The following is a 21,757-nucleotide window of genomic DNA, read 5'->3' as shown; positions in this document are numbered from 1 at the left end:
CAGAACATTACTGCCCCACAGTCGAAAGCAGAACATTACATTCCCACAGTCGACAGCAGAACATTACATTGCCACAATCGACAGCAGAATAATAAATTTCCACATTCGACAGCAGAACATTACTTTGCCACAGTTGACAGCAGAACATTACATTGCCATCGTCGACAGCAGAACATTACATTGCCTCGATGGATAGCAGCACATTACTTTGCCACGTTGGACAGCATAACATTACATTCGAACATTCGACAGCAGAATATTGCATTGCAACGACGGATAGGAGAACATTACTTCCCCCACAGTCGACAGCAGAACATTACATTCCCACAATCGACAGCAGAACATTACAGTCCAACAATCGACAGCAGAACATTACATTGTCACGATGGATAGCAGAACATTCGATTCTCACAGTCTGCAGCAGAACATTACTTTGCCACAGTTGACAGCAGAATATTAAATTGCCATCGTCGACAGAACAATATTACTTTGCCACAGTCGACAGCAGAATATTACATTGCCACCGTCAACAGCAGAACATTACTTTGCCACCGTTGACAGCAGTACATTACATTGCCATCGTCGACAGCAGAACATTACTTTGCCACAGTCGACGGCAGGACATTACATTGCCACAGTCGACAGCAGAACATTACATTGCCATCGTCAACAGCAGAATATTACTTTGCCACAGTTGACAGCAGTACATTACTTTGCCATCGTCGACAGCAGAACATTACTTTTCCACAGTCGACAGCAGAACATTACATTGCCACGATGGATAGCAGAATATTACATTGCAACGATGGACAGCATAACATTACATTCCCACAGCCGACAACAGAACATTACGTTCAAACTGTCGACAGCAGAACATTACATTGCCACGATGGACAGCAGAACATTACATCTCCACTGTCAACAGCAGAACATTACATTGACACGATGGACAGAAGAACAATGCATTCCCACAGTCGACAGAAGAAGATTGTATTGCAACGATGGATAACAGAACATTACATTGCCACGATGGACAGCAGAACATTACATTACCACAGTGGACAGCAGAATATTGCATTGCAACGATGGAGAGAAGAACATTACAATCACACATTCGACAGCAGAACATTACATTGCAACGACGGATAGCAGAACTTTACTTCCCCACAGTCGACAGCAGAACATTACATTCCCACAGTCGACAGCAGAACATTACATTGCCATCGTCGACAGCAGAACATTACTTTGCCACAGTCGACAGCAGAATATTACATTGCAACGAAGGATATCAGAACATTACTTCCCCACAGTCGACAGCAGAACATTACATTCCAACAGTTAACAGCAGGACGTTACATTGCCATGATGGATAACAGAACATTACGTTTCCACAGTCGGCAGCAGAACATTACATTCCCACAAAGGACAGCAGAACATTACATCACCACTGTCTACAGCAGATCATTACATTGCCACGATGGACAGGTGAACATTACATCCCCACTGTCAATAGGAGAACTTTACATTGCCACGATGGACAGAAGAACAATGCATTTCCACAGTCGACAGCAGAACATTACAGTCCAACAATCGACAGCAGAACATTACATTGTCACGATGGATAGCAGAACATTCGATTCTCACAGTCGGCAGCAGAACATTACTTTGCCACATTTGACAGCAGAACATTAAATTGCCATCGTCGACAGAACAATATTACTTTGCCACAATCCACGGCAGAACATTACATTGCCAACGTCGGCAGCAGAACATTACTTTGCCACAGTTGACAGCAGAACATTAAATTGCCATCGTCGACAGAACAATATTACTTTGCCACAATCGACGGCAGAACATTACATTGCCATCGTCGACAGCAGAATATTACTTTGCCACAGTTGACATTAGAACATTACTTTGCCATCGTCGACAGCAGAACATTACTTTGCCACAGTTGACAGCAGAACATTGCATTGCCACGATGGATAGCAGAATATTACATTGCAACGATGGACAGCATAACATTACATTCCCACAGCCGACAACAGAACATTACGTTCCAACTGTCGAAAGCAGAACATTACATTGCCACGATGGACAGCAGAACATTACATCTCCACTGTCAACAGCAGATCACTACATTGCCACGATGGACAGGTGAACATTACATCCCCACAGTCAACAGTAGACATTACATTGCCACGATGGACAGAAGAAAAATGCATTCCCAAAGTCGACAGCGGAACATTACATTGCCATCGTCAACAGCAGAACATTACTTTGCCACCGTTGACAGCAGTACATTACATTACCACAGTCGACAGCAGAACATTACATTGCCATCGTCGACAGCAGAATATTACTTTGCCATCGTCGACAGCAGAACATTACTTTTCCACAGTCGACAGCAGAACATTACATTGCCACGATGGATAGCAGAATATTACATTGCAACGATGGACAGCATAACATTACATTCCCACAGCCGACAACAGAACATTACGTTCCAACTGTCGACAGCAGAACTTTACATTGCCACGATGGACAGAAGAACAATGCATTTCCACAGTCGACAGCAGAACATTACAGTCCAACAATCGACAGCAGAACATTACATTGTCACGATGGATAGCAGAACATTCGATTCTCACAGTCGGCAGCAGAACATTACTTTGCCACATTTGACAGCAGAACATTAAATTGCCATCGTCGACAGAACAATATTACTTTGCCACAATCCACGGCAGAACATTACATTGCCAACGTCGGCAGCAGAACATTACTTTGCCACAGTTGACAGCAGAACATTAAATTGCCATCGTCGACAGAACAATATTACTTTGCCACAATCGACGGCAGAACATTACATTGCCATCGTCGACAGCAGAATATTACTTTGCCACAGTTGACATTAGAACATTACTTTGCCATCGTCGACAGCAGAACATTACTTTGCCACAGTTGACAGCAGAACATTACATTGCCACGATGGACAGCAGAACATTACATCTCCACTGTCAACAGCAGATCACTACATTGCCACGATGGACAGGTGAACATTACATCCCCACAGTCAACAGTAGACATTACATTGCCACGATGGACAGAAGAAAAATGCATTCCCAAAGTCGACAGCGGAACATTACATTGCCATCGTCAACAGCAGAACATTACTTTGCCACCGTTGACAGCAGTACATTACATTACCACAGTCGACAGCAGAACATTACATTGCCATCGTCGACAGCAGAATATTACTTTGCCATCGTCGACAGCAGAACATTACTTTTCCACAGTCGACAGCAGAACATTACATTGCCACGATGGATAGCAGAATATTACATTGCAACGATGGACAGCATAACATTACATTCCCACAGCCGACAACAGAACATTACGTTCCAACTGTCGACAGCAGAACATTACATTGCCACGATGGACAGCAGAACATTGCATCTCCACTGTCAACAGCAGATCATTACATTGCCACGATGGACAGGTGAACATTACATCCCCACTGTCAACAGCAGAACATTACATTGCCACGATGGACAGAAGAACAATGCATTCCCACAGTCGACAGCAGAAGATTGTATTGCAACGATGGATAACAGAACATTACATTGCCACGATGGACAGCAGAACATTACATTACCACAGTGAACAGCAGAAGATTGCATTCCAACGATGGAGAGATGAAAATTACAATCCCACATTCGACAGCAGAACATTACATTGCAACGACGGATAGCAGAACATTACTGCCCCACAGTCGACAGCAGAACATTACATTGCAACGACGGATAGCAGAACATTACTGCCCCACAGTCGACAGCAGAACATTACATTCCCACAGTCGACAGCAGAACATTACATTGCCACAATCGACAGCAGAATAATAAACTTACACATTCGACAGCAGAACATTACATTGCCTCTATGGATAGCAGCACATTACTTTGCCACGTTGGACAGCATAACATTACATTCGAACATTCGACAGCAGAATATTGCATTGCAACGACGGATAGCAGAACATTACTTCCCCCACAGTCGACAGCAGAACATTACATTCCCACAATCGACAGCAGAACATTACAGTCCAACAATCGACAGCAGAACATTACATTGTCACGATGGATAGCAGAACATTCGATTCTCACAGTCTGCAGCAGAACATTACTTTGCCACAGTTGACAGCAGAACATTACATTGCCATCGTCGATAGAACAATATTACTTTGCCACAGTCGACGGCAGAACATTACATTGCCACAGTCGACAGCAGAACATTACATTGCCATCGTCAACAGCAGAATATTACTTTGCCACAGTTGACAGCAGTACATTACTTTGCCATCGTCGACAGCAGAACATTACTTTTCCACAGTCGACAGCAGAACATTACATTGCCACGATGGATAGCAGAATATTACATTGCAACGATGGACAGCATAACATTACATTCCCACAGCCGACAACAGAACATTACGTTCAAACTGTCGACAGCAGAACATTACATTGCCACGATGGACAGCAGAACATTACATCTCCACTGTCAACAGCAGCTCATTACATTGCCACGATGGTCAGGTGAACATTACATTCCCACTGTCAACAGCAGAACATTACATTGCCACGATGGACAGAAGAACAATGGATTCCCACAGTCGACAGCAGAAGATTGTATTGCAACGATGGATAACAGAACATTACATTGCCACGATGGACAGCAGAACATTACATTACCACAGTGGACAGCAGAAGATTGCATTGCAACGATGGAGAGAAGAACATTATAATCACACATTCGACAGCAGAACATTACATTGCAACGACGGATAGCAGAACTTTACTTCCCCACAGTCGACAGCAGAACATTACATTCCCACAGTCGACAGCAGAACATTACATTGCCACAATCGACAGCAGAATAATAAATTTCCACATTCGACAGCAGAACATTACATTACCATCGTCGACAGCAGAACATTACTTTGCCACAGTCGACAGCAGAACATTACATTGCCATCGTCGACGGCAGAACATTACATTGCCACAGTCGACAGCAGAACATTACATTGCCATCGTCGTCAGCAGAACATTACTTTGCCATAGTCGACAGCAGAACATTACATTGCCACGATGGATAGCAGAATATTACATTGCAACGATGGACAGCATAACATTACATTCCCACAGCCGACAACAGAATATTGCATTGCAACGACGGATAGCAGAAGATTACTTCCCTCACAGTCGACAGCAGAACATTACATTCCCACAATCGACAGCAGAACATTACATTGCCATCGTCGACAGCAGAACATTACATTGCCTCGATGGATAGCAGATTACCTTGCCACGTTGGACCGCATAACATTGCATTCGAACATTCGACAGCAGAATATTGCATTGCAACGACGGATTGCAGAACATTACTTCCCCCACAGTCGACAGCAGAACATTACATTCCCACAACCGACAGCAGAACATTACATTCCAACAGTCAACAGCAGAACATTAATTTGCCACAGTTGACAGCAGAACATTAAATTGCCATCGTAGACAGAACAGTATTACTTTGCCACAGTCGACAGCAGAACATTACATTGCCATCGTCAACAGCAGAACATTACTTTGCCACCGTTGACAGCAGTACATTACATTGCCATCGTCGACAGCAGAACATTACTTTGCCTCAGTCGACGGCAGAACCTTACATTGCCACAGTCGACAGCAGAACATTACATTGCCATCGTCGACAGCAGAATATTACTTTGCCACAGTTGACAGCAGAACATTAATTTGCCATCGTCGCCAGCAGAACATTACTTTGCCACAGTCGACAGCAGAACATTACATTGCCAGGATGGATAGCAGAATATTACATTGCAACGATGGACAGCATAACATTACATTCCCACAGCCGACAACAGAACATTACGTTCCAACTGTCGAGAGCAGAACATTACATTGCCACGATGGACAGCATTACATTACATCTCCACTGTCTACAGCAGATCATTACATTGCCACGATGGACAGGTGAACAGTACATCACCACTTTCAACAGCAGAACATTACATTGCCACGATGGACAGAAGAACAATGCATTCCCACAGTCGACAGCAGAAGATTGTATTGCAACGATGGATAACAGAACATTACATTTCCACGATGGACAGCAGAACATTACATTACCACAGTGGACAGCAGAACATTACATTGCCATCGTCGACAGCAGAACATTACATTGCCTCGATGGATAGCAGCACATTACATTGCAACGACGGATAGCAGAACATTACTTCCCCCACTGTCGATAGCAGAACATTACATTCCCAAAATCGACAGCAGAACATTACAGTCCAACAATCGACAGCAGAGCATTACATTCCCACAGTCGACCGCAGAACACTACATTGCCACGATGGAAAGTAAAAAAGTTACATTCCGACAGTTGACAGCAGAACATTACATGCCCACAGTAGAAAGAAGAACATTACATTGCCACAGTGGACAGCAGAACATTACATTGCCACGATGGACAGCATAACCTTACATTCCCACTGTCTACAGCAGAACATTATATTGCAACGATGGAGAGCAGAACATTACATTCCCACAGTCAACAGCAGAACAATACATTCCCACAGTCAACAGCAGAACATTACATTCCCACAGTGGACAATAGAACATTACATTGCAACGACAAATAGCAGAACATTACTTCCCGACAGTAGACAGCAGAACATTACATTCCCACAATCGGCAGCAGAGCATTACATGCCCACAGTAGAAAGCAGAAAATTACATTCCCACATTTGACAGCAGAACATTATATGCCCACAGTAGAAAGGAGAAGATTACATTGCCACAGTAGGAAACAGAACATTACATTGCCACAGTAGGAAACAGAACATTACATTCCCATAGTGGACAATAGAACATTACCTTTCCACAGCCGATAGCAGAGCAATAGATTCCCACAGCCAGAAGCAGAACATTACATTCCCACAGTCGACAGCAGAACATTACATTGCCACGATGGACAGCATAACATTACATTCCCACTGTCTACAGCAGAACATTACATTGCAACGATGGAGGGCAGAACATTACATTCCCACAGTCAACAGCAGAACATTACATTCCCACAGAGGACAATAGAACATTACATTGCCACGATGGACAGAAGAACAATACATTCTCACTGTCGACAGCAGAACATTATATTGCCACATTCGACAACAGAACATTACATTCCCACACTCAACAGCAGAACATTACATTGCCACGATGGATCGCAGAACATTACATTGCCAGGATGGACAGCAGAACATCACGTTGACACGATGGACAGAAGAACAATACATTCCCACTGTCGACAGCAGAACATTATATTGGCACATTCGACAACTGAACATTACATTGCCACAGTCGACAGCGAACATTACATTCACGCAATGGACAGCAGAGCATTACATTGCCGCAGACTACAGCAGAAATTACTTTCCCACAGTTGAGAGCAGAACATTACAGGCCCACAGTAGAAAGCAGAACATTACATTGCCATGATGGATAGCAGAGCATTAATTTGCAAAGATGGACAGCATAATATTACATTCCCACAGTCGACAGCAGAAGTCTACATTGCCACGATGGAGAGCAGAACATTACATTCCCACATCCGACAGCAGAACATTACATTGCAACGACGGTTAGTAGAATATTACTTCCCCACATTCGACAGCAGAACATTACATTCCCACAATCGACAGCAGAGGATTACATTCCCACAGTCGAAAGCAGAAGACTACATTGCCATGAAGGAGAGCAGAACATAAAATTCGCACAGTCAACAGCAGAACATTACATTCCCACAGTAGGAAGCAGAACATTACATTGCCATGATGGATAGCAGAGCTTTTATCTGCAACGATGGACCTCATAAAATTACATTCCCACTGTCTACAGAAGAACATTACGTTGCAACGATGGAGAACAGAACATTACATTCCCACAGTGGACAATAGAACATTACATTGCCACGATGGACAGAAGATCAATAAATTCCCACATTCGACAGCAGAACATTACATTGCAACGACGGATTGCAGAACATTACTTCCCCCACAGTCGACAGCAGAACATTACATTCCCACAACCGACAGCAGAACATTACATTCCAACAGTCAACAGCAGAACATTAATTTGCCACAGTTGACAGCAGAACATTAAATTGCCATCGTAGACAGAACAGTATTACTTTGCCACAGTCGACAGCAGAACATTACATTGCCATCGTCAACAGCAGAACATTACTTTGCCACCGTTGACAGCAGTACATTACATTGCCATCGTCGACAGCAGAACATTACTTTGCCTCAGTCGACGGCAGAACCTTACATTGCCACAGTCGACAGCAGAACATTACATTGCCATCGTCGACAGCAGAATATTACTTTGCCACAGTTGACAGCAGAACATTAATTTGCCATCGTCGCCAGCAGAACATTACTTTGCCACAGTCGACAGCAGAACATTACATTGCCAGGATGGATAGCAGAATATTACATTGCAACGATGGACAGCATAACATTACATTACCACAGCCGACAACAGAACATTACGTTCCAACTGTCGAGAGCAGAACATTACATTGCCACGATGGACAGCATTACATTACATCTCCACTGTCTACAGCAGATCATTACATTGCCACGATGGACAGGTGAACAGTACATCACCACTTTCAACAGCAGAACATTACATTGCCACGATGGACAGAAGAACAATGCATTCCCACAGTCGACAGCAGAAGATTGTATTGCAACGATGGATAACAGAACATTACATTTCCACGATGGACAGCAGAACATTACATTACCACAGTGGACAGCAGAACATTACATTGCCATCGTCGACAGCAGAACATTACATTGCCTCGATGGATAGCAGCACATTACATTGCAACGACGGATAGCAGAACATTACTTCCCCCACTGTCGATAGCAGAACATTACATTCCCAAAATCGACAGCAGAACATTACAGTCCAACAATCGACAGCAGAGCATTACATTCCCACAGTCGACCGCAGAACACTACATTGCCACGATGGAAAGTAAAAAAGTTACATTCCGACAGTTGACAGCAGAACATTACATGCCCACAGTAGAAAGAAGAACATTACATTGCCACAGTGGACAGCAGAACATTACATTGCCACGATGGACAGCATAACCTTACATTCCCACTGTCTACAGCAGAACATTATATTGCAACGATGGAGAGCAGAACATTACATTCCCACAGTCAACAGCAGAACAATACATTCCCACAGTCAACAGCAGAACATTACATTCCCACAGTGGACAATAGAACATTACATTTCAACGACAAATAGCAGAACATTACTTCCCGACAGTAGACAGCAGAACATTACATTCCCACAATCGGCAGCAGAGCATTACATGCCCACAGTAGAAAGCAGAAAATTACATTCCCACATTTGACAGCAGAACATTATATGCCCACAGTAGAAAGGAGAAGATTACATTGCCACAGTAGGAAACAGAACATTACATTGCCACAGTAGGAAACAGAACATTACATTCCCATAGTGGACAATAGAACATTACCTTTCCACAGCCGATAGCAGAGCAATAGATTCCCACAGCCAGAAGCAGAACATTACATTCCCACAGTCGACAGCAGAACATTACATTGCCACGATGGACAGCATAACATTACATTCCCACTGTCTACAGCAGAACATTACATTGCAACGATGGAGGGCAGAACATTACATTCCCACAGTCAACAGCAGAACATTACATTCCCACAGAGGACAATAGAACATTACATTGCCACGATGGACAGAAGAACAATACATTCTCACTGTCGACAGCAGAACATTATATTGCCACATTCGACAACAGAACATTACATTCCCACACTCAACAGCAGAACATTACATTGCCACGATGGATCGCAGAACATTACATTGCCAGGATGGACAGCAGAACATCACGTTGACACGATGGACAGAAGAACAATACATTCCCACTGTCGACAGCAGAACATTATATTGGCACATTCGACAACTGAACATTACATTGCCACAGTCGACAGCAGAACATTACATTGCCACAGTCGACAGCAGAGCATTACATTGCCGCAGACTACAGCAGAAATTACTTTCCCACAGTTGAGAGCAGAACATTACAGGCCCACAGTAGAAAGCAGAACATTACATTGCCATGATGGATAGCAGAGCATTAATTTGCAAAGATGGACAGCATAATATTACATTCCCACAGTCGACAGCAGAAGTCTACATTGCCACGATGGAGAGCAGAACATTACATTCCCACATCCGACAGCAGAACATTACATTGCAACGACGGTTAGTAGAATATTACTTCCCCACATTCGACAGCAGAACATTACATTCCCACAATCGACAGCAGAGGATTACATTCCCACAGTCGAAAGCAGAAGACTACATTGCCATGAAGGAGAGCAGAACATAAAATTCGCACAGTCAACAGCAGAACATTACATTCCCACAGTAGGAAGCAGAACATTACATTGCCATGATGGATAGCAGAGCTTTTATCTGCAACGATGGACAGCATAAGATTACATTCCCACAGTCGACAGCAGAAGTCTACATTGCCACGATGGAGAGCAGAACATTACATTGCCACGATGGATCGCAGAACATTACATTGCCACGATGGACAGCATATCATTACATTCCCACTGTCTACAGCAGAACATTACGTTGCAACGATGGAGAGCAGAACATTACATTCCCACAGTGGACAATAGAACATTACATTGCCACGATGGACAGAAGAACAATAAATTCCCACATTCGACAGCAGAACATTACATTGCAACGACGGATAACTGAAAATTACGTCCTGACAGTCGACAGCAGAACATTACATTCCCACAATCGACAGCAGAGCATTACATTCCCACAGTCGACAGCAGAACACTACATTGCCACTATGGAAAGTAGAAAATTACATTCCCACAGTTGACAGCAGAACAGTACATGCCCACAGTAGAAAGCAGAACATTACATTGCCTCAGTTGGAAGCAGAACATTACATTGCCATGATGGATAGCAGAGCATTAATTTGCAACGATGGACAGCATAACTACATTCCCACAGTCGACAGCAGCTCATTACATTGCCCTGATGGATCGCAGAACATTACATTGCCACGATGGACAGCATAGCATTACATTCCCACAGTCAACAGCAGAACATTACATTCCCACAGTGGACAATAGAACATTACATTGCCTCATTCGACAGCAGAATATTACATTGCCACAGTCGACAGCAGAACATTACATTCCCACAGTCGACAGCAGAACAGAACATGTCCACAGTAGAAAGCTGAACATTACATTGCCTCAGTCGGAAGTAGAACATTACATTGCCATGATCGATAGCAGAGCTTTAATCTGCAACGATGGACAGCATAACATTACATTTCCACAGTCGACAGCAGAAGTCTACATTGCCACGATGGAGAGCAGAACATTACATTGCCACGATGGATCGCAGAGTATTACATTGCCACGATGGACAGCATATCATTACTTTCCCACTGTCTACAGTAGAACATTACGTTGCAACGATGGAGAGCAGAACATTACATTCCCACGATGGACAGAAGAACAATAAATTCCCACATTCGACAGCAGAACATTACATTGCAACGACGGATAACTGAACATTACGTCCTGACAGTCGACAGCAGAACATTACTTTCCCACAATCGACAGCAGAGCATTACATTCCCACAGTCGACAGCAGAACACTACATTGCCACGATGGAAAGTAGAAAATTACATTCCCAGAGTTGACAGCAGAACATTACATGCCCAAAGTAGAAAGCAGAACATTACATTGCCTCAGTAGGAGGCAGAACATTACATTGCCATGATGGAAATCAGAGCATTAATTTGCAACGATGGACAGCATAACATTACATTCCCACATTCGACAGCAGAACATTACAATGCAACGACGGATAGTAGAACATTACTTCCCCACATTCGACAGCAGAGCATTACATTGCGACAGTCGAAAGCAGAAGACTACATTGCCACGATGGTGAGCAGAACATTACATTCCACCATTCGACAGAAGAAAATTGCATTGCGACGACCGATAGCAGAACATTACTTCCCGTCAGTATACAGCAGAACATTACATTCCCACACTCAACAGCAGAACATTACATTGCCACGATGGATCGCAGAACATTACATTGCCAGGATGGACAGCAGAACATCACGTTGACACGATTAATAGCCGAACATTACATTCCTATAGTTGACAGCAGAACATTACATTCCCACAGTCATCAGCAGAACATTACATTCCCACAGTGGAAAATAGAACATTACATTGCCACGAGGGACAGAAGAACAATACATTCCCACTGTCGTCAGCAGAACATTACATTCACGCAATGGATAGCAGAGCATTACATTGCCGCAGACTACAGCAGAACATTACCTTCCCACAGTTGACAGCAGTACATTACATTCCCACAGTCAACAGCAGAACATTACATTCCCACAGTGGACAATAGAACATTACATTGCCACGATGGACAGAAGAACAATACATTCCCACTGTCGACAGCAGAAGTCTACATTGCCACGATGGAGAGCAGAACATTACATTCCCACATCCGACAGCAGAACATTACATTGCAACGACGGTTAGTAGAATATTACTTCCCCACATTCGACAGCAGAACATTACATTCCCACAATCGACAGCAGAGGATTACATTCCCACAGTCGAAGGCAGAAGACTACATTGCCATGAAGGAGAGCAGAACATAACATTCGCACAGTCAACAGCAGAACATTACATTCCCACAGTAGGAAGCAGAACATTACATTGCCATGATGGATAGCAGAGCTTTTATCTGCAACGATGGACCTCATAAAATTACATTCCCACTGTCTACAGAAGAACATTACGTTGCAACGATGGAGAACAGAACATTACATTCCCACAGTGGACAATAGAACATTACATTGCCACGATGGACAGAAGATCAATAAATTCCCACATTCGACAGCAGAACATTACATTGCAACGACGGATAACTGAAAAGTACGTCCTGACAGTCGACAGCAGAACATTACATTCCCACAATCGACAGCAGAGCATTACATTCCCACAGTCGACAGCAGAACACTACATTGCCATGATAGAAAGTAGAAAATTACATTCCCACAGTTGACAGCAGTACAGTACATGCCCACAGTAGAAAGCAGAACATTACTTTGCCTCATTTGGAAGCAGAACATTACATTGCCATGATGTATAGCAGAGCATTAATTTGCAACGATGGACAGCATAACATTACATTCCCACAGTCGACAGCAGATCATTACATTGCCCTGATGGATCGCAGAACATTACATTGCCAAGATGGACAGCATAGCATTACATTCCCACAGTCAACAGCAGAACATTACATTCCCACAGTGGACAATAGAACATTACATTGCCTCATTCAACAGCAGAATATTACATTGCCACAGTCGACAGCAGAACATTACATTCCCACAGTCGACAGCAGAACATAACATTCCCACAGTAGAAAGCTGAACATTACATTGCCTTAGTCGGAAGTAGAACATTACATTGCCATGATCGATAGCAGAGCTTTAATCTGCAACGATGGACAGCATAACATTACATTCCCACAGTCGACAGCAGAAGTCTACATTGCCACGATGGAGAGCAGAACATTACATTGCCACGATGGATCGCAGAGTATTACATTGCCACGATGGACAGCATATCATTACTTTCCCACTGTCTACAGTAGAACATTACGTTGCAACGATGGAGAGCAGAACATTACATTCCCACGATGGACAGAAGAACAATAAATTCCCACATTCGACAGCAGAACATTACATTGCAACGACGGATAACTGAACATTACGTCCTGACAGTCGACAGCAGAACATTACTTTCCCACAATCGATAGCAGAGCATTACATTCCCACAGTCGACAGCAGAACACTACATTGCCACGATGGAAAGTAGAAAATTACATTCCCAGAGTTGACAGCAGAACATTACATGCCCAAAGTAGAAAGCAGAACATTACATTGCCTCAGTAGGAGGCAGAACATTACATTGCCATGATGGAAATCAGAGCATTAATTTGCAACGATGGACAGCATAACATTACATTCCCACATTCGACAGCAGAACATTACAATGCAACGACGGATAGTAGAACATTACTTCCCCACATTCGACAGCAGAGCATTACATTGCGACAGTCGAAAGCAGAAGACTACATTGCCACGATGGTGAGCAGAACATTACATTCCACCATTCGACAGAAGAAAATTGCATTGCGACGACCGATAGCAGAACATTACTTCCCGTCAGTATACAGCAGAACATTACATTCCCACACTCAACAGCAGAACATTACATTGCCACGATGGATCGCAGAACATTACATTGCCAGGATGGACAGCAGAACATCACGTTGACACGATTAATAGCCGAACATTACATTCCTATAGTTGACAGCAGAACATTACATTCCCACAGTGGAAAATAGAACATTACATTGCCACGAGGGACAGAAGAACAATACATTCCCACTGTCGTCAGCAGAACATTACATTCACGCAATGGATAGCAGAGCATTACATTGCCGCAGACTACAGCAGAACATTACCTTCCCACAGTTGACAGCAGTACATTACATTCCCACAGTCAACAGCAGAACATTACATTCCCACAGTGGACAATAGAACATTACATTGCCACGATGGACAGAAGAACAATACATTCCCACTGTCGACAGCAGAACATTACATTGCCACATTCGACAACAGAACATTACATAGTCATAGCCGACAGCAGAACATTACATTCACGCAATGGACAGCAGAGCATTACATTGCAGCAGACTACAGCAGAACATTACGTTCCCACAGTTGACTGCAGAACATTACAGGTCCACAGTAGAAAGCAGAACATTACCTTTCCACAGCCGACAGCAGAGCATTAGATTCCCACAGCCGGAAGCAGAACAATACATTCCCACAGTCGACAGCAGAACATTACATTCGCACAATTGACAGCAGAGCATTACATTCCCACAGTCGACAGCAGAACACTACATTGCCATGATAGAAAGTAGAAAATTACATTCCCACAGTTGACAGCAGAACAGTACATGCCCACAGTAGAAAGCAGAACATTACTTTGCCTCAGTTGGAAGCAGAACATTACATTGCAATGATGGATAGCAGAGCATTAATTTGCAACGATGGACAGCATAACATTACATTCCCACAGTTGAGAGCAGAACATTACATTGCCCTGATGGATCGCAGAACATTACATTGCCACGATGGACAGCATAACATTACATTCCCACTGTCTACAGCGGAACATTACATTGCAAACATGGAGAGCAGAACATTACATTCCCACAGTCAACAGCAGAACATTACATTCCCACAGTGGACAATAGAACATTACATTGCCACGATGGACAGAAGAACAATAAATTCCCACATTCGACAGCAGAACATAACATTGCAGCGACGGATAGCAGAACATTACTTCCCGACAGTCGACAGCAGAACATTACATTCCCACAATTGACAGCAGAGCATTACATTCCCACAGTCGACAGCAGAACACTACATTGCCATGATAGAAAGTAGAAAATTACATTCCCACAGTTGACAGCAGAACAGTACATGCCCACAGTAGAAAGCAGAACATTACTTTGCCTCAGTTGGAAGCAGAACATTACATTGCAATGATGGATAGCAGAGCATTAATTTGCAACGATGGACAGCATAACATTACATTCCCACAGTCGAGAGCAGAACATTACATTGCCCTGATGGATCGCAGAACATTACATTGCCACGATGGACAGCATAACATTACATTCCCACTGTCTACAGCGGAACATTACATTGCAAACATGGAGAGCAGAACATTACATTCCCACAGTCAACAGCAGAACATTACATTCCCACAGTCAACAGCAGAACATTACATTCCCACAGTGGACAATAGAACATTACATTGCCACGATGGACAGCATAACATTACATTCCCACTGTCGACAGCAGAACATTACATTGCCACATTCGACAGCAGAATATACATCGCCACAGTAGAAAGCAGAACATTACATTGCCTCAGTTGGAAGCAGAACATTACATTGCCATGATGGATAGCAGATAATTAATTTGCAACGATGGACAGAATAACATTACATTCCCACAGTCGACAGCAGAAGTCTACATTGCCACGATGGAGAGCAGAACATTACATTGCCACGATGGATCGCAGAACATTACATTGCCACGATGGAGAGCATAACATTACATTCCCACTGCCTACAGCAGAACATTACATTGCAACGATGGAGAGCAGAACATTTCATTCCCACAGACAACAGCAGAACATTACATTCCCACAGTGGACAATAGAACATTGCATTGCCACGATGGACAGAAGAACAATACATTCCCACTGATGTCAGCAGAACATTACATTGCCGCAGTCGACAGCATAACATTACATTCCCACAGTCGACAGCAGATCATTACATTGCCCTGATGGATCGCAGAACATTACATTGCCACGATGGCCAGCATAGCATTACATTCCCACAGTGGACAATAGAACATTACATTGCCTCATTCGACAGCAGAATATTACATTGCCACAGTCGACAGCAGAACATAACAAGCCCACAGTAGAAAGCTGAACATTACATTGCCTCAGTCGGAAGTAGAACATTACATTGCCATGATCGATAGCAGAGCTTTAATCTGCAACGATGGACAGCATAACATTACATTCCCACAGTCGACAGCAGAAGTCTACATTGCCACGATGGAGAGCAGAACATTACATTGTCACGATGGATCGCAGAGTATTACATTGCCACGATGGACAGCATATCATTACTTTCCCACTGTCTACAGTAGAACATTACGTTGCAACGATGAAGAGCAGAACATTACATTCCCACAGTGGACAATAGATAGATAGATAGATAGATAGATAGATAGATAGATAGATAGATAGATAGATAGATAGATAGATACTTTATTCATCCCCATGGGGAAATTCAACTTTTTTTTCCAATGTCCCATACACTTGTTGTAGCATACTAATTACATACAATACTTAACTCAGTAAAAAATATGAAATGCATCTAAATCACTATCTCAAAAAGCATTAATAATAGCTTTTAAAAAGTTCTTAAGTCCTGGCGGTTGAATTGTAAAGCCTAATGGCATTGGGGAGTATTGACCTCTTCATCCTGTCTGAGGAGCATTGCATCGATAGTAACCTGTCGCTGAAACTGCTTCTCTGTCTCTGGATGGTGCTATGTAGAGGATGTTCAGAGTTTTCCATAATTGACCGTAGCCTACTCAGCGCCCTTCGCTCAGCTACCGATGTTAAACTCTCCAGTACTTTGCCCACGACAGAGCCCGCCTTCCTTACCAGCTTATTAAGACGTGAGGCGTCCCTCTTCTTAATGCTTCCTCCCCAACTCGCCACCACAAAGAAGAGGGCGCTCTCCACAACTGACCTATAGAACATCTTCAGCATCTCACTACAGACATTGAATGACGCCAACCTTCTAAGGAACTACAGTCGACTCTGTGCCTTCCTGCACAAGGCATCTGTGTTGGCAGTCCAGTCTAGCTTCTCGTCTAACTGTACTCCCAGATACTTGTAGGTCTTAACCTGCTCCACACATTCTCCATTAATGATCACTGGCTCCATATGAGGCCTAGATCTTCTAAAGTCCACCACCATCTCCTTGGTCTTGGTGATATTGAGACGCAGGTAGTTTGAGTTGCACCATATCACAAAGTCCTGTATCAGTTTCCTATACTCCTCCTCCTGTCCATTACTGACACACCCCACTATGGCCGTGTCATCAGCGAACTTCTGCACATGGCAGGACTCCGAGTTATATTGGAAGTCTGATGTGTACAGGGTGAACAGGACCGGAGAGAGCACGGTTCCCTGCGGCGCTCCTGTGCTGCTGACCACCGTGTCAGACCTACAGTCTCCCAACCGCACATACTGAGGTCTATCTGTCAAGTAGTCCACTATCCAATCCACCATGTGAGAGTCTACTCCCATCTCCGTTAGTTTGTGCCTTAAGATCTTGGGCTGGATGGTGTTAAAGGCACTAGAGAAGTCAAGGAATGTAATCCTCACAGCACAACTGACCCCATCTAGGTGAGAGAGTGATTTGTGCAGCAAATACGTGATAGCATCCTCCACTCCCACCTTCTCCTTACACGCAAACTGAAGAGGATCCCGGGCGTGCCTGGTTTGTGGCCTCAGATTCTGTATTATCAGCCGCTCCATGGTCTTCATCACGTGCGACGTCAAGGCAACAGGTCTGAAGTCATTCAACTCCTTTGGTTGTGGTTTCTTCGGTACCGGGACAATACAGGATGTTTTCCACTGTCTGGGTACTCTTCTCTGCTCCAGGCTCATGTTGAAGATGAGCTGTAGTGGTTCTCCCAGCTCAGTCGCACAGTCCCTCAGTAATCGTGGGGAAACTCCATCCGGTCCAGCCGCCTTGCTGGTACAGATCTTCCTCAGTTGACCTTCCACCTGTGCAGCCGTAATCCTGGGCGTGGGCAAGGTCTCCTGTGAGTGGCTATTTTCCTGTGAGGGAAGTAAGCCTGGTGTGGATTTCTGCGGTGAGGATGAGATTGTGCTGTCGAACCTGTTGAAGAAGTTGTTCAGCTGGTTCGCTTTCTCCACATCTCCACTTATGTTTGCCCCCCGCTTTGCACCGCATCCGGTGATGATCTTCATCCCATCCCACACCTCCTTCATGCTTTTTTTCTGCAGCTTTTGTTCTAGCTTCCTCCTATACTGCTCCTTTGCCCCCCTTATCTGTACTCTGAGTTCCTTCTGAACTCTTTTAAGCTCTAACCGATCACCATCTTTAAAGGCCCTCTTCTTCTGGTTTAGGAGGTCTTTGATGTGACTAGTGATCCAGGGCTTATTGTTGGGATAGCAGCGAACAGTTCTAACAGGGACAACGGCATCCACACAAAAGTTAATATAGTCCGTTGTGCATTCAGTGACCTCCTCAACGCCCCCACAGAGCTCCCCATGCAGTACATCCCAGTTAGTAGTACCGAAGCAGTCTCTCAGGGCCTGTTCAGCTTCAGGAGTCCACTTCCTAAAAGAGCGTGTGGTAGTGGGATGCCTCATCACAATTGATTTATATCTGGGCTGTAACAAAACCAGGTTGTGATCAGCTTTCCCCAATGAAGGCAGTGGGGATGCACTATATGCCTCCTCTACGTTTGCATACAGTAGGTCAATAGTCCTATTACCCCTGGTGTAGCAATCCACGTACTGGGAGAAAGCAGGTAGTGTCTTGTCCAAAGTCACATGGTTGAAGTCCCCTGTAATTATCACCAGTGCCTCAGGGTGTTGTGTCTGAAGCCTAGCAACAGCGGAGCTGATGACGTCACACGCTACCGTTGCGTCGGCACGCGGCGGGACATACACATTCACCACAATGACGCTTGCGAATTCTCGAGGCAGGTAATATGGCCTCATACTCACGGCGATCAGCTCAATATCTCTTTCACAAATGGAGATCTTTGTACTCACATGCCCGGGGTTACACCATCTTACGTTAATGTAGACAGTGAGTCCCCCTCCTTTCTTCTTCCCACACTTTTTGGCATCTCTGTCAAATCTTACCGTAGTAAAACCAGGTAATTCTACATTTACATCCGGGATGTTAGCCGTCAGCCATGTTTCGGAAAAACACATTAAACTGCATTCCTTGTATGCTTTAACATTCCTTAATAGTGAGGCTAGCTCATCCAATTTATTTGGCAGCAATAGAACATTACATTGCAACGACGGATAACTGAACATTACGTCCTGACAGTCGACAGCAGAACATTACTTTCCCACAATCGACAGCAGAGCATTACATTCCCACAGTCGACAGCAGAACACTACATTGCCACGATGGAAAGTAGAAAATTACATTCCCATAGTTGACAGCAGAACATTACATGCCCACAGTAGAAAGCAGAACATTACATTGCCTCAGTAGGAGGCAGAACATTACATTGCCATGATGGAAATCAGAGCATTAATTTGCAACGATGGACAGCATAACATTACATTCCCACATTCGACAGCAGAACATTACAATGCAACGACGGATAGTAGAACATTACTTCCCCACATTCGACAGCAGAGCATTACATTCCGACAGTCGAAAGCAGAAGACTACATTGCCACGATGGTGAGCAGAACATTACATTCCACCATTCGACAGAAGAAAATTGCATTGCGACGACCGATAGCAGAACATTACTTCCCGTCAGTATACAGCAGAACATTACATTCCCACACTCAACAGCAGAACATTACATTGCCACGATGGATCGCAGAACATTACATTGCCAGGATGGAGAGCAGAACATCACGTTGACACGATTAATAGCCGAACATTACATTCTTATAGTTGACAGCAGAACATTACATTCCCACAGTCAACAGCAGAACATTACATTCCCACAGTGGAAAATAGAACATTACATTGCCACGAGGGACAGAAGAACAATACATTCCCACTGTCGTCAGCAGAACATTACATTCACGCAATGGATAGCAGAGCATTACATTGCCGCAGACTACAGCAGAACATTACCTTCCCACAGTTGACAGCAGTACATTACATTCCCACAGTCAACAGCAGAACATTACATTCCCACAGTGGACAATAGAACATTACATTGCCACGATGGACAGAAGAACAATACATTACCACTGTCGACAGCAGAACATTACATTGCCACATTCGACAACAGAACATTACATAGCCATAGCCGACAGCAGAACATTACATTCACGCAATGGGCAGCAGAACATTACATTCACGCAATGGACAGCAGAGTATTACATTGCCGCAGACTACAGCAGAACATTACGTTCCCACAGTTGACTGCAGAACATTACAGGCCCACAGTAGAAAGCAGAACATTACCTTTCCACAGCCGACAGCAGAGCATTAGATTCCCACAGCCGGAAGCAGAACAATACATTCCCACAGTCGACAGCAGAATATTACATTACCACAGTCGACAGCAGAACATTACATTACCACGATGGATCGCAGAACATTACATTGCCACGATCGACAGCATAACATTACATTCCCACTGTCTACAGCAGAACATTACATTCCCACAGTCAACAGCAGAACATTACCTTCCCACAGTGGACAATAGAACATTACATTGCCACGATGGACAGAAGAACAATAAATTCCCACATTCGACAGCAGAACATAACATTGCAGCGACGGATAGCAGAACATTACTTCCCGACAGTCGACAGCAGAACATTACATTCCCACAATCAACAGCAGAGCATTACATTCCCACAGTCGACAGCAGAACACTACATTGCCATGATAGAAAGTAGAAAATTACATTCCCACAGTTGACAGCAGAACAGTACATGCCCACAGTAGAAAGCAGAACATTACATTGCCTCAGTTGGAAGCAGAACATTACATTCCCATGATGGATAGCAGATAATTAATTTGCAACGATGGACAGAATAACATTACATTCCCACAGTCGACAGCAGAAGTCTACATTGCCACGATGGAG

The sequence above is a fragment of the Hemitrygon akajei genome, chromosome 8 (assembly GCF_048418815.1).
Source record: "Hemitrygon akajei chromosome 8, sHemAka1.3, whole genome shotgun sequence".
Lineage (NCBI taxonomy): Eukaryota > Metazoa > Chordata > Chondrichthyes > Myliobatiformes > Dasyatidae > Hemitrygon > Hemitrygon akajei.
Note: the sequence above shows the minus strand (reverse complement) of the source record.